The sequence below is a fragment of the Pediculus humanus genome, genomic scaffold (genome assembly GCF_000006295.1).
Source record: "Pediculus humanus corporis 1103172107411 genomic scaffold, whole genome shotgun sequence".
Taxonomy (NCBI): Eukaryota; Metazoa; Arthropoda; class Insecta; order Psocodea; family Pediculidae; genus Pediculus; species Pediculus humanus.
This window is the reverse complement of record NW_002987036.1, coordinates 59,288-72,743: the sequence shown is the minus strand read 5'-3', so window position 1 is coordinate 72,743 and position 13,456 is coordinate 59,288. Positions and strand designations below refer to the sequence as shown.

The window sequence follows — 13,456 nt, the reverse complement described above, 5'->3', positions numbered from 1 at the left end:
AGGAAAATTCGTGTAAGTGAGAGAGAGAGAGAGAGATAGAGAAAACAAGTGAACATTTAAATTTTTCCTAAAATAACATTTACTTTTACTTTTTTTTTTTTTATTAAGAAGAAGACTTTAAACTCGGAGTCCTTTTCTTTCAGTCCCTTCTCTTTCCCTTTCCTCTACTCCCTCCCTCACCTCCCCCTAATTTCCGGAAGGAAATAAGAATTAAAAGATGGCCACAACCAATTTCCGTTCGTTGCTAATTCTCTTCCTTTTCATAAAAAACCTTTCTTCGTTCGACAATTAGCCGGTTGTTCAAACTTTAATATTCTTAAAATAATATTATTTTAAGAGTGTAAAAGGTTATCTAGAAATTTCGATACCGTCAAAAATTAATTTTCTCTCAATTATTATTATTATTATTCATTTATTTCGTCCTTAAGAAAATAATTATTAGATAAAAATAAAAGGATCAACGAACGATAATAATAATGATTTTTATTTAAAAAAAAAAAAAAAAACAAGTCGAGAAGGGGAAGAGAGAGAGAAAGGTGAGGAGAGGGGTGGGAAGGAGGAGGAGGAGGAGGAGGGGAGACGAAACGAATTTGTATAAAATATATATTTTACACCGGAAACAGTTGTTTGGAAAAAATAAAACAAAAAAAAAAAAATCGAAAACTTCAACGCGACGTTAAAAATTTACGAGAGAGAAAAAAAAGAAAATTTTCGTCCATTTTTTAAGATTTTCACTTTTCCGCATTATGAGTGCCTTAAAAAAAAGAAAAAAAAAATTTTTCCTCTTTATCAATTTTTTTTTTAGTTTTCGATTCTAGCTTTTCCTTTTTTTTTCTTTTTTTTCTTTTTTCTTCCAAAAACAAAAAAAAAAAAAATTTTCCTCGCTCGCTTTTCGAAAAAAAAAAAAATTATTTATTTATTTTTTTTTTTTCTTTCATTTCCTTTTCCCATTTATTTCCTTTCCGTTCGCGAACGTATATCTATATCTATATATATATTTATTTTTCAGTTCAATAAAGTTCAGAAGCAGAAGACGAGTGAAATAAAAAAAGGAAAAAAGGAAAAAAAAAACCTAAAAAAATTTAACAGTGATTATTATTTCGTTTGATTTTCCTCCCCTTTCCCTTCCCTTCCCTCCCCTTTCCTCCCTTCTCTCTTCCTCCCCCATTCTCTCTTTCTCTCTCTCTCTTTCTTTTCCAATTCAATCTTTCTCCAGTTTTTTTTTTTTTTTTTTTTTTTAAATCATGGAAAAGATTTTGACAAAATGCTTCCGGCGTTACTTACACTTTTCACGACGTGTGCGAAAAAACAAATCCGAAAAAAATTATTATTAATATTATTATTATTATTATCATCATTCTTTTTCCACGACGATTGTTTTCACCAATGTCATCTATTGTTTTTTTTTAACTGTGGAAAAATTCGTCGGAAGAAGGATTAAAAACAAAAGGAAAATTTTCTTTTCCAGTTTCGACCAATTTAAAAAAAAAACACGAATCTAATGACACGTTCATGTTTCCAATCGATTTTTCCCGAATCTGTCGAATTCTTTTTTTTTCCACGGGATGAGGAATCACCAATTCGATAACTGAATCGTTTAAAAAAAAAAAAAAAATGCGTGTGTGCGTGCGTTTGAGCGTGTATGTAAAACGAACCAAGGGAGGGGAGGGTAGAGAAGAAGGGAAGAGGTTTAATATCCGGATTTTAAAAATTCGTTTCTCGTTCTCTCTCTCCCTCTCCTCTCGTAAACAAGAAAAACAAATATTATATTTAATCAAAACCGGAAATGAAAAGAGAAATTTTTAGCAAATATTTAATTAATGAAATCGTTTGTCTGATTTTATTATCATTATTGTTAATTTTTCGTGATGGGGAAACGCTCGCGCGAACGGTTTATTTAAAAAAAAAAAAGCAGACGAAAATAAAAAAATAAAAAAAAGTTTTTTTACGACGATCGAACGTCAAAAAATTTTTTATAAAAAAAAAAAAATACATAACTTATTAATATTTATCGAGATAATAAAAAGAGAGAGAGAGAGAAAGAGTGAGAGAGAGAAAGTTGTCAATTGCTTTTTACAACGGAAATGTCGATGTCAATAAAATCAAAAATCTAAAATGGAGAAGAAGAAGAATAAAAAGACGAAGAGGAGAAGAGAAAAAAAAAAAACTTTTTAATATTTTAATCCAGTTCGAAACATTTTTCTTCTGCTTTTTTGGAATCGTAAAAAAAAAAAACTATACACAGATGTGATTTGATAAAGGGAAGATTTAGGAAGGAAGGAAGGGAGGAAGGAAGTCGGATAATAATAATAATAATAAAATTTATGTTTTTTCATCATCATCATCATCGTCCCGTCACGGTTCGCGTTACTCTTTATAAAAAAAAAAATGCCAAATCGTTTTCCACTCGTTTGTTTTTTTGTCATTTCGCACAATTTAACCTAAAAAACGGGGAAAATGATAACGAAAAAGGACGAAAAGGGTTTAAATAAGGGGGCGGGGAGGGCATTGAATTGGGGGGAGAGGGGAAGGGAGAAAAGAGATAAGCAGGAGGACAAAAAAAAAAAACAGAATTTTTTTTTTCTCCTTTTTCGACGAGGATCGAGAATTCGAAAATTGTTCTTCGATTGTTTGTTTGTTTGTTTGTTCGTCCGTTCGTTCTTTCGTTCGTTTGTTCGTCGTTTTAGTTTCACACTACCAATAAATCCCTTTTAAATTGTTAATTAACAACGACTAATAAACTAATTAACTAAAAAAAAAAACTAAAATAAATTTCATCACTTTTTTTTTTCAATCGATCTCACTCCCCAATAATAATAATAATAATAATGAAAATAATAATAATAATAAATAAAAACAAGTACTTGCAATACCATCGCAGGACGCCATCTTTTTTTTTCTCTCTAAAATAAAAAACGTTCATCTCTTATTGATTTCTTACCTGTAAAAAAAAAGAAAAATAATTAATGATAATAATAATAATGATAATAATAATAACAAATGATTTATAAAGTTACGTTCGAATAAACATAAAAAAAAACATAAACAAACTGGTTTTTTTTGGAATAGAAGAAGATGGAGAAAGAAGAATAATATAAAAAAAAAAAAAAATTAATTAATTATTAATAAATAATGCAAAACACGCCTTCCAGATATCTGGAGGTACTTTACTCCTCCCCTCTTCTCCATCTTCCCCCCTCTTTTCCACCCGAAAAGAAAAATAAATAATGTTATTGACAGGTACGAAAAAAAAAAAAATTATTAATTAAATTTTTTTTTTTTTTTTTTTTTGGAAAACTAGATAAAAGTTGAAAGATTGTTCGTTTCGACCTTTTGCGACAGATGTTTCCGGACGCGATAACACAACGAAACCATTTTAATTTTGTCGTTTAAGTTATGAAATAAAATAAATTTTCTTTTTCACCTCCCTCCACCCTCCCTCGTACCCCCCGTCGTGTCGACCGTATAAATAAATAAATGATATAATAATAATAATAATTTTTTGTTTTTTATTACTTTTTTAACAAAGTATTATTTTTTTTATCTTTCTCCAGAGCGAAAAATGACACATATATGTAAAAAAAATATTTAAAAAAATTTTCAACGGATTAATCGTTTTATTAAATTAATAATAATAATAATAATAATAATAATAATAATAATAATAATAATAATAATAATAATTTAATTATTAGAAAAAAAAATTACAGACGATATGATGATAAAGTCTCTGATAATTTCAAAAGTTAATAAAACAACCGATAAAATTTTCCAGGTGAAATTTAAAATTAAAAAAGAAAATTCCAGTTAAAAACATCGTGCGAAACGTTCCACGGATTCAAATGAAGCAGAAGACAATTAAATGCCGATTGTATAATAAACACAAGACGAAAAAAAAAAATTTTTATTTTTTGGAGAAAAAATACATTTTCCGTTTTAACTTTTTTTTTATTTTTGTATTTAATTACATTATACACATTATCCAGTAATTAATTTTTTTTCTTTTTCTCTTTCATTTAATTTTCTTTATTATCCGTCGTTTCCCGCCCACTCTCTCGCGTTCCCCCACCCCGCTCCCACCCACTCACTCTCTCTTAACATCATCATCATCATCATCATCATCATTATTTTTTTTCTTTTTTCCTAAGAGAAATGATTAACGAGTTGTCTTGTCATCTGGTAAAAATAACTTTAATAACGGGTAATATCATTATTATTATAGTTTCCCTCCTCCCCCGAAATAATAATGATAATAATTTCACATCGTTTGATTACGTATCGGAAAATTAAAGTTTTTCATATGGAAAAACAAAAAAAAAAAATCACAAGAGTTAAAAAAAAAAAAAAAAAAAGTTTTTTCATCATTGATAATAAAATTTAAAATATATCCCCCGAGAGAAATAAATTGATAGATGCGGCGATGATGATAATAATAATAATAATATAAAAGATTGTATAATAATAATAATAATGATAATAATACGGTTAAAAATCAAAATTTAATACCCTCTCAAAAAACGATTTGAAATTCATTAAATTAAAGAAAGTCAAAGGGTTAAATTTATACCCTCAGAAGATATTTCTAATATAAAAACTTTTCATAGAAAATATTTATGCGTACGTACATACATATAAATTTATAAATCTTCTTTTCTGAACGGATTCATTCATTAATCGGATTTTATAATTAGAATTTTCATCGGGAAAATGGTCAAAAGATGATAGAAAAATAACGTTTTTATAATTTTAAAAAAAGGAAAAAAAAGAAAGAAATTTGCCCAAGGTTAAAAAGGAAAAACTCCTTCATCAAAAAATGAAAAAACAATTTTAATAACGATCAATGATTTTAATACTTTGTTTAGCTTACGAACGAACGATTTCCACGATTATTTTTTGGGGGACTGATAAAACAAAAAAAAAAAATGATAATAAAATTGGTGCGATGGCCGGGAATCGAACCCGGATCAACTGCTTGGAAGGCAACTATGCTCACCATTACACCACCATCGCAACACACTCAAACAAAATAATTTGTTACAATTCAACTTTCTCTCGTTAACAAACAACAAACAAATAATAAACAAACAGTAAAAACAACGTTAAATAAATATATATGTACATATAAACATAGAAAACATTTTAAAATTTTATCGAATGCATATTTTATGTTTTTGTATGTTTTTCAATTACTGTCAAAAAATAGAAGAAAATTTCTTTTCCCCCTCCCTCCTTTCTCCTCTTACTGTGGAGAGAAGAAAGAAAACAAAAATTGTCGAAAAAATAAAAATAAATAAAAAATGATGCGAAAAAAAAAAAAAAGGCATGAATGACAATTTTTTTGATTTAATAATTTCAATGTTGTTCGTTTTTTATAAAACGAAAAAGAAAAAAAAACAAAACGTGTTGTTACGTGATTCTCACGAGAGTAAAGAAAAAATTGATAAATGCAACGAAATTCACAAAAATAAAATAAAATAAAATCCCACGAAATTTCTCAACAGAAAAGAAACCGCCGCCGCCTCCCCCCAAGAAAAAATAAAAGTGATGCTGTTTGAATAAACTAGAAAACCGGAAACATGAACAAAACAACAATTTAAAAAAAAACATAACATAAGTTTAAAAATAAAACAAACTCGATTAAATACTAATACTAATAATGATAATAATAATAATATTTTCATTTCGTTATTCGATTTAAAAAATTTCACGAAAAAAAAAAAAATTATTTTAATCCTGTTTTTTCCTTTTTTTTTGTTTTTCCAGGAGAAAGAGGGATAATTTTTTTTTTTTGGGAAACGTGAGGAACCCCTTCCCTCCCTTCTCTTTTCCTCAATGTTTTTCTTTTTTTGTATGTTATTCAGTTTGTTGTTTGTTTGTTTTTTGTTCTCGCAATTTAAATAATTTACATCCCGTCGAATGAGATTTTTCCTTTTTTTCTCTCTCTCCCCAAAATTCGTCCTTCTCATTATTCTTTTTTCACTTAAAATTTTTGCTATTTCCCCAGTAATTATTATTATTATTATTATTATTATTATTATTATTATTATTATTATTAATATTTTCTTCTGCTGACGTTTTTCTACAATCGTAAGAAAATATAAAAAAAAAACAAAAAATTTCAACAATCAATGTAAGGTAATACTAAAATTTCCATAATATTAAATATCATATTCCAAAAAAAAAACGTATAGATTAAATTTTCTTTTTATTCTCTCTCTTTCTTTCTCTCTCTCTCTCTTTTTATTCTCTTTCACCATTTTTTTTTCTCGCATATAAGATTTCCCAGATCCCAGTTTCCCTCCCCTCCTGCCACACTCCGCGTGAGAAAATTCAGATTTTTCACAATTCTAAAGAAAAAATAAGAAAAAACTGTTTTTCAATTTTTCCCTCCCCTCTTTTTTTCTTTCATTCTATTTTAATTTTTTCCCTTTTTTTTGTTATATCGGAAAATTTTTTTTCTCATTTCAAGTAAAAATAAAAAAAAATAAACAACGTTGCCAAATTTCATTTATTTATTTATTTATTTTTTTTGTAAACTATTACCAAAGTCGATCCATTTTCATTTCGTTTGTGTTTTATGCAAAATTTCTTTTACACACTCGGGAAAATAATTTTAAATTTTAAACCAAATAAAAATCATCATCATCATCATTAGTATTGCTATTATTATTATTATGTTTGTTCAAATTTGAGAAAAAGAGAGAGCAAAATAGAGAGAAAGAGTGAGAAAACATTTGAAACCTTTTGATTTTTTCAAATCAGTTATTTTCTATCGAGGTATATTAACTTAGAATTTTTTTTTTTTTAAAATAATTATTATCTTCATCATTATCATCATCATCATTATTATCATTAATATATATATATTTTTTTTATTATTAAATAATCTCGTTATTAATTTTATAATCGTAATAAAAGAGAAAAAAAACGCCCTCGTTCTCTATTCGAATTAATATTATAACGAAGTCAACGAATTATTATTATTATTATTATTAATATTATTATTATTATTATTATCATTAATTACTTTCATTCACATTCGAAAATTATTTTTTTAATTAATCAAACAAACAAACCGCGAATTTTATTATTATTATTATCATCAACACTAACGTTTTTTTTTTATCGCGGAAACGTTTTACACACGTGTGCGCGTGTATAAACGTGTGAATTTTAAATAATCTAAATTCGTTATCATACGTCAGAGAGTACAAACCTCGTAAATAACAACAACAACAATAATAATAATACATACGTACACGTATATTTTTCATTTTTCGGAAAATTATTTTTGACGAGATTCTCCCCATCTTATATATTCGCGACGGGGGGAGAAAGAGAGGAGAGGAGGGGGGAGACAAAAGGGTAAATTATTATTATTTTCTTATTTTATTTTTTAAACATTCGATGGTCGTTAAATTTTATGCTGAATAATTTACTATCATCGTCGGCGGACGTTTTTCACAAAAGTAATTTCAAATATGTAATAATAACAATAATGATGATGATGAGAGTTATTTTTTTTATAAACACCGCGAATCGATTTTATCACGATAATTTATTTATTAATAAATAAATAAATAGGTATATATATATATATATATACCTAGAGGTATAAATTTTTAATTAACCTTGAGGTTTATATACTCGTAATAAGCATATATAGAAATAAATTTATGCAAAAAAAAAAAAATTCGCACCTTCGAGTTTTATTATTATTATTAATAATAATAATAATAATTCTCATTGACTCATGGTGAATATTTATAATATAATAATAATATTATTATTATTATTATATTATAATACCACGTTTTAATAATTTTTTTTTATATATAAATCGAATGAATATTAATTATTTTATTTTATTTTATATATAATAAATTAAATTTTAATGTTATTGCGTGAGCGTGTGTTCATGTCTATACATATATACATAAATATAAATCCTTCATTTTGATATGTGTGCGAGAGAGAGAGAGAGAGAGAGAGAATATTAATTATCTTATTAAAAAAAAAAAAAACTTATAAACTTTGTATATATATTGAAAACAGATTCGAATAGGAAGCATCAATACGTTGGAAAAACTTTTTTAGAAAATTTATTTTCATCTCTTTCCTTTTTCTCTCCCCTCTCTCTCTTTCCCTCTTTCTCTCTCTCTTTAATCCGATCCTTTTTTCTTTAAATTAAAAGTGACGTAACAGTGACGTCAAAAAAAAAATGAAATAAATAAATATTAATGAATTAACAAATGAACAACGATTGAGAAAAGGTTTTGTTTTAATCTCACTTTCTCTCTCTCTCTCTTTTCCCTCTCTTTTTCTCTCTTTTCCCCTTTTTTCTTTTTAATATAATAATAAGTAATATTTTATTGATTGATGAAACCATTATTATTATTATTATTATTATAAAAAGACAAGAAATAAATAAAATTATTTTTATTTATTTTTTTAATAAAAAAAACCATTTAATTGAACGACGAAATTTCAAATTAATCATCATTTTGTTATCATTATTATTATTATTATCACTACTACTATTCATTGATTGATTGATTGATTGATTTGTTTTTCGTACTTGTTAATATAATAACGTAATTTTTTTTTTTTTTTTAATTGTTAAAACCGATTTCGAATCCATTAACAGCGTACGTTACATGATTAATTGTTTTTTTTTTTTTTTAATATTTTATTATTACGGTAATAAATAATAATAATAATAATAATAATGGTCGTGATTGAATCGAACACAGCCGAAAACTAACGACCGATGAAAAATATGAAAATGGGGGGGGGGAAAAAAGTTTTTTTCGGTTGGTCGTTAAGGTGGTTGGCGGTCTGCCACCAAACATTAACGTAACTTTAAAGTCCATGACTAATTTTGGCTTCCAGTAAAGGAAACGAAAGGAACGAAATAGAAAGGAAATTAAAAAAAAAAAACGTCGCAAAAAAAAAAATATGACACACGATCGACAACAACAACAACAACAAACGAACAACAATCTTAATCGAGCCAAAAAGGAAAAAAAGGAAAAAAAATGGAAAAAATATTTTATTTTTTTTTTTTTTTTAAATTAACGCTACAATGAAAAAAAATAATTTTTCAACGGAATTGAATTGTGTCAAAAAAATATGTTAAACTCATTACTTTCCTTTGATTTCCTTAATAAGAAACACTAATTAATTTAAAAAAAAAAGGAAAAAAAAAGAAAAAAAGGGAATAAAAAAATGTAAAAACGGGGAGAAAAATGAAAAAAAAAAAGAAAATTTTTTTTTAAAGACAATTTTCTTTAAAAGAAAAAAAAATTAAAAGCTAAGCAAGCTTCCATCTGTAATTAATTCTATCAAAAATTTAAATTCAGATTAAATCCGGCAACAAAAATTTTTTAATCCATAAGAATTCTCCTCCCCTTTCTCCTCAATCTCTCCCTCACTCCCACCTCCCACTTCCCACCTCGCCTCCTATTCCTGCCCACCTTCAGGCATTAATTAAATTTACAGTGATTTGAAACAAAAAAAAAAAAATCCAGTTAAAAATTATTATTATCATTATCATTATTAATAATAATAACAATTATTAATAATAATGATAATAATAATGATAATTTTTATTAAATAATAAATTTAATTATTAAAATTACGAACCGAAAAAAATTTTTTTTTTTTTTATTTATTTAATTTAAAAAGAAGAACGGAAGAAAAAAAAACCGATCGATGTTTTCATTTCCTTTTTTATAAATGTTTTAATAATTATTATTATTATCAGAAGGTAATGGCCGTTTTTTTTTTAATTATAAAAATAAAAATAAAATCTTTTCACGTGGAAATACAAGCGTCTCGTGGAGATATTATATTGAAACCGTTTTTTACATATGACTTTGATATTTCTCGTCGATGCCGCCATCGTTTTTCGCGTCCGCCATAAAAAAAAAAAAAAAATGCGTAATTTTATTTCACGTCACGCAGGCTCTCATAAATAATAAAGAAAAAAAAATTTTGTATTCACGCATCGAATTGGCAAACGACATTAAAACAAACGTCCGGAAACAAACAAACGCATCCGCACACACGACAACGACAGCTTGGTTGCGGTGCGAAAAGATGAATGGTACGTACACTCATCATCGTGGAAGAAGAAGAAAAAAAACGACAATAGATTTTTACAACCACGATTATTCTGATATTTTAAACGACAAATTTTTTTTTTTTCCTTCCCTTTTATCATCGCTAGTCACCTTTTACTCTGTCGGAGAGGGAAGGGGTGAGGAGGGGAAACCTGGAAAAATTTATACGTTTGTCAACTCTTGTGAATAGATAACACAAAGGTTAATTAGAAATTACGCATGTAACCATATTAACTTAATTACAACGTGATTTATTTATGTCGTAGCATTAGAAAATAATTCAAGTGGTACAAGATAGATAGCAGGACCGTGGCAGGGACACAACACACAAATCATTACGTAATTCTTATTTTGTTTAACGTAATAATTAAATAATATATGATGATGATAACAACGTAGCGCGACATTTCGCGAAATGACGACGACTTGGTCATAATTTTTTTTTTTAATTATTTAAATTTCATTCAACGAATGAATGAATGAATTAGTTAATTAATTAACCCATTCATTCATTCATTTTTTATCCGATTTATAAAAAAAAAAAAAAAGAGTTAAACAATATGAATTTTTATACGTGGAAAAAATTTTTTTTTTTTTTGCCCCCGAAACATTTAAACTAATGAACCTATTCACAAAAAAAAAAAAATTATTATTATTATTATTAATTTAAATAAGATTTAATCAGTCATTCACAATCATTCATTGATTTTATCATTCATTTAAAACCGTAAAGGGGGAGAAAAAGAGAGAGAAAAAAAAAACATTTTGAAAAATTTTTCTTTCATTTTTAACCGACTAATAATTAACTAGCAGACCTCCTGCTACTGATAATATAAAGTTCTTATCGATAACAATTTTGCCACTAAAAAAAAATAAAAGGTATTAAAAACAATAAAAATAAATTATTTTGTCGTCGACGTTATTATTATTATTGTTATTTTTAAAAATAAAAAATTTCAAAAACGAAACCCGAAAAAAAAAACAGAAGAGAGAGAGAGAGAGAGAGAGAGAGAGAGAGAGAGAGAGAGACAAGAAAAAGGAGACAATAGAGAGAGAAAGAGAGAAAGAGAGAAAAGGGAAAATTTATTTTATTACTTTTTCCAACACATTTCATTTAAAAAAAAAAAAAGAAAAAAAAATTAAAAAGTTAAAAATTTTATAGCAAATGAAAAATGCTATAAAGTTTTATAGAAAAGAGGAAAAAAAATAATAAGAAGAAAAAGAATAAGGGATGGAAGAAGGGAAGAGAGAAGAGAAGAGAGGAGAGGAAGAGAAAAAAAATCCCAATTTAATAAAAACTAATTTTTTTTTCTTTTTTTGCGTTTTTTTTTCGTTTCTCTTTTTTTTTCTTTCTTTCTTACTCTCTCTCTCTCTCTCTCATTCCTTTTTTCCTTTTTAATTTGTTAGATTTTTATTATGATCGCGTCTCATTTAAAAAAGAAAAGAAAAGAAAAAGAAGAAAAAAAAAACTAAAAATCTACTTTATTATAAATTACATTTAAAAATTCAATTAAAAACTTTTCAAAGTATACTACCCCCGCCGTTGATAAGAAAGAAAAGAAAATGTAATAAAAGGAAAAAGTAAGAGAGAAAGAACAAAAAAATGAAAAAAAGGAAAAATGAAGAGAGAGAAAAAGAATGTAAAAAAAAATAGAGAAACGAAAATGATGGAAAAATGGCGAGAAAAACAAAATTGAAGATAATTAAATGATTTTAGTTTAAGACACCGTGAAAATTTTAACATTTAAAAAAAAAGGAAAAACCTAAAAAAATTTAATTATTTCGATGTAAGTACAACAGGAAAAAAAAATCAAATCACTTATTAAAAACTTTTTAACAAAAATGAAGAAAAAAAAAAGAGAAAACATAATTACAATGCCGAGAGAGAGAGAGAGAGAGAGAGAGAGAGAGAGAGAGAGAGAGAGAGAGAAAGAGACAAAAGAAACATCAAAAAAGAAAAACAATGAGTAAGACAAAGACAAAGAAAGAGCAATAGGGAGAGAGAGAGAGAAAGACGAAAACCGAGAATATTGGAAAGAGAGAGAGAGAGAGAGAGAGAGAGACAAGTGGGAAGAATGAAACAAAAGAAAAACGGAATGAAACCGGAATGGAAAAAAAAAAAAACAAAAAACCAAAAAAAAAAAAGAAAAAAAAATCGGAAAACGTTTTTAAATAATAATAATGATAATAATAATAACCATAAACGTTTTTCAAATGGAAAAAAAATGTTAAAAATCAACAAAAACGAGAGAGAGAGAGAGAGAGATATCAATTAAAGAAGCCGTTTAACGCTTTTAGCAACTTTTAAAAATAATAATAATAATAAAGACAAAATTCTTATAATTACGATTTTCGTGATGTAAAAAAAAAAAAAAAGGAAAAACTCAGTCAGGACCGTAGGCGTAACTCTCACGGTTGCTACCACCATCACCACCACTACCACCACTACTACCATGCTAATAATATCAAGGTTGATTTTTCTACGAAAAGGCGCAACGATTACTTTTTAACGTTGGCATTTCCTTTTTAAGATTTTCAATCCTTTTCTGGACATTGAAATTAAATTTTAACTTTTTTCTTAACTTTTTCTTTTCTTCACTTTTTTTTCCTCCTCCTCCTTCCTCTTCTTCTTTCTCTCATCTCTTTTATTCTTTTTTTTTTTTTTACATTCTCCGTATTCGGAATATTAATTCCGCTAGAAACTAGTAATTTAATTTTTTGTTAATTACGTTAAAAGTAAAAACACAACAACACGATTGCGAAATCTTGTACTTTCTTTACGATTTTTTTCTTTCGTCACGTGTTCACGTGTGTGTGCACGTGCACACGCCAAAAGCAAAAGAGAAAAAAAAAAACTAAAAACAGCAAATCCTAAAATGGTTCGCGAGCAAAGAATATGTTTTTGAAATTAAAAACTTTCCTTCTCAGCATCAGGTACGATCGTAAAAAAAAAACCTGTCGATAAACAATATTATTTAAAGGATTTACATTAATAATAATAATAATGATAATGATAATAATAATCTTTTATGGAGAAAAAAACATTATTATTTCGACTCGGGTCGCGTTTTTAATTTAATATTTTTTTTTTTTTTTTAAATATTCTCAGGTGTGTTTGTGTTTTTGAAATCTTTTCTTACTCGAAAGCAAAAAACGAGTTTTTAACTTAGTAATGATGATGATGATGATGATGATGATGATTATGATAATAATGATGATTATGATAAAACAAAAATAATAAAATTCGATGGAAATTGAAGAAAAAAAAAATCTCATCGATTGATCGAGTGTTGAGCAATTATAAATAAAATTGACAATTTTTTTGCACAAAA

At 26.5% G+C, this 13,456-nt stretch overlaps 1 non-coding gene across 1 annotated transcript; it reads right to left on the bottom strand.

Annotated features, from left to right (window-relative positions):
- Positions 1-4,938: 4,938 nt before the first annotated feature.
- On the bottom strand, positions 4,939-5,010 carry Phum_PHUM062130. The gene has a single exon. It is a non-coding gene; the product is annotated as a tRNA-Gly (tRNA).
- Positions 5,011-13,456: the final 8,446 nt, after the last annotated feature.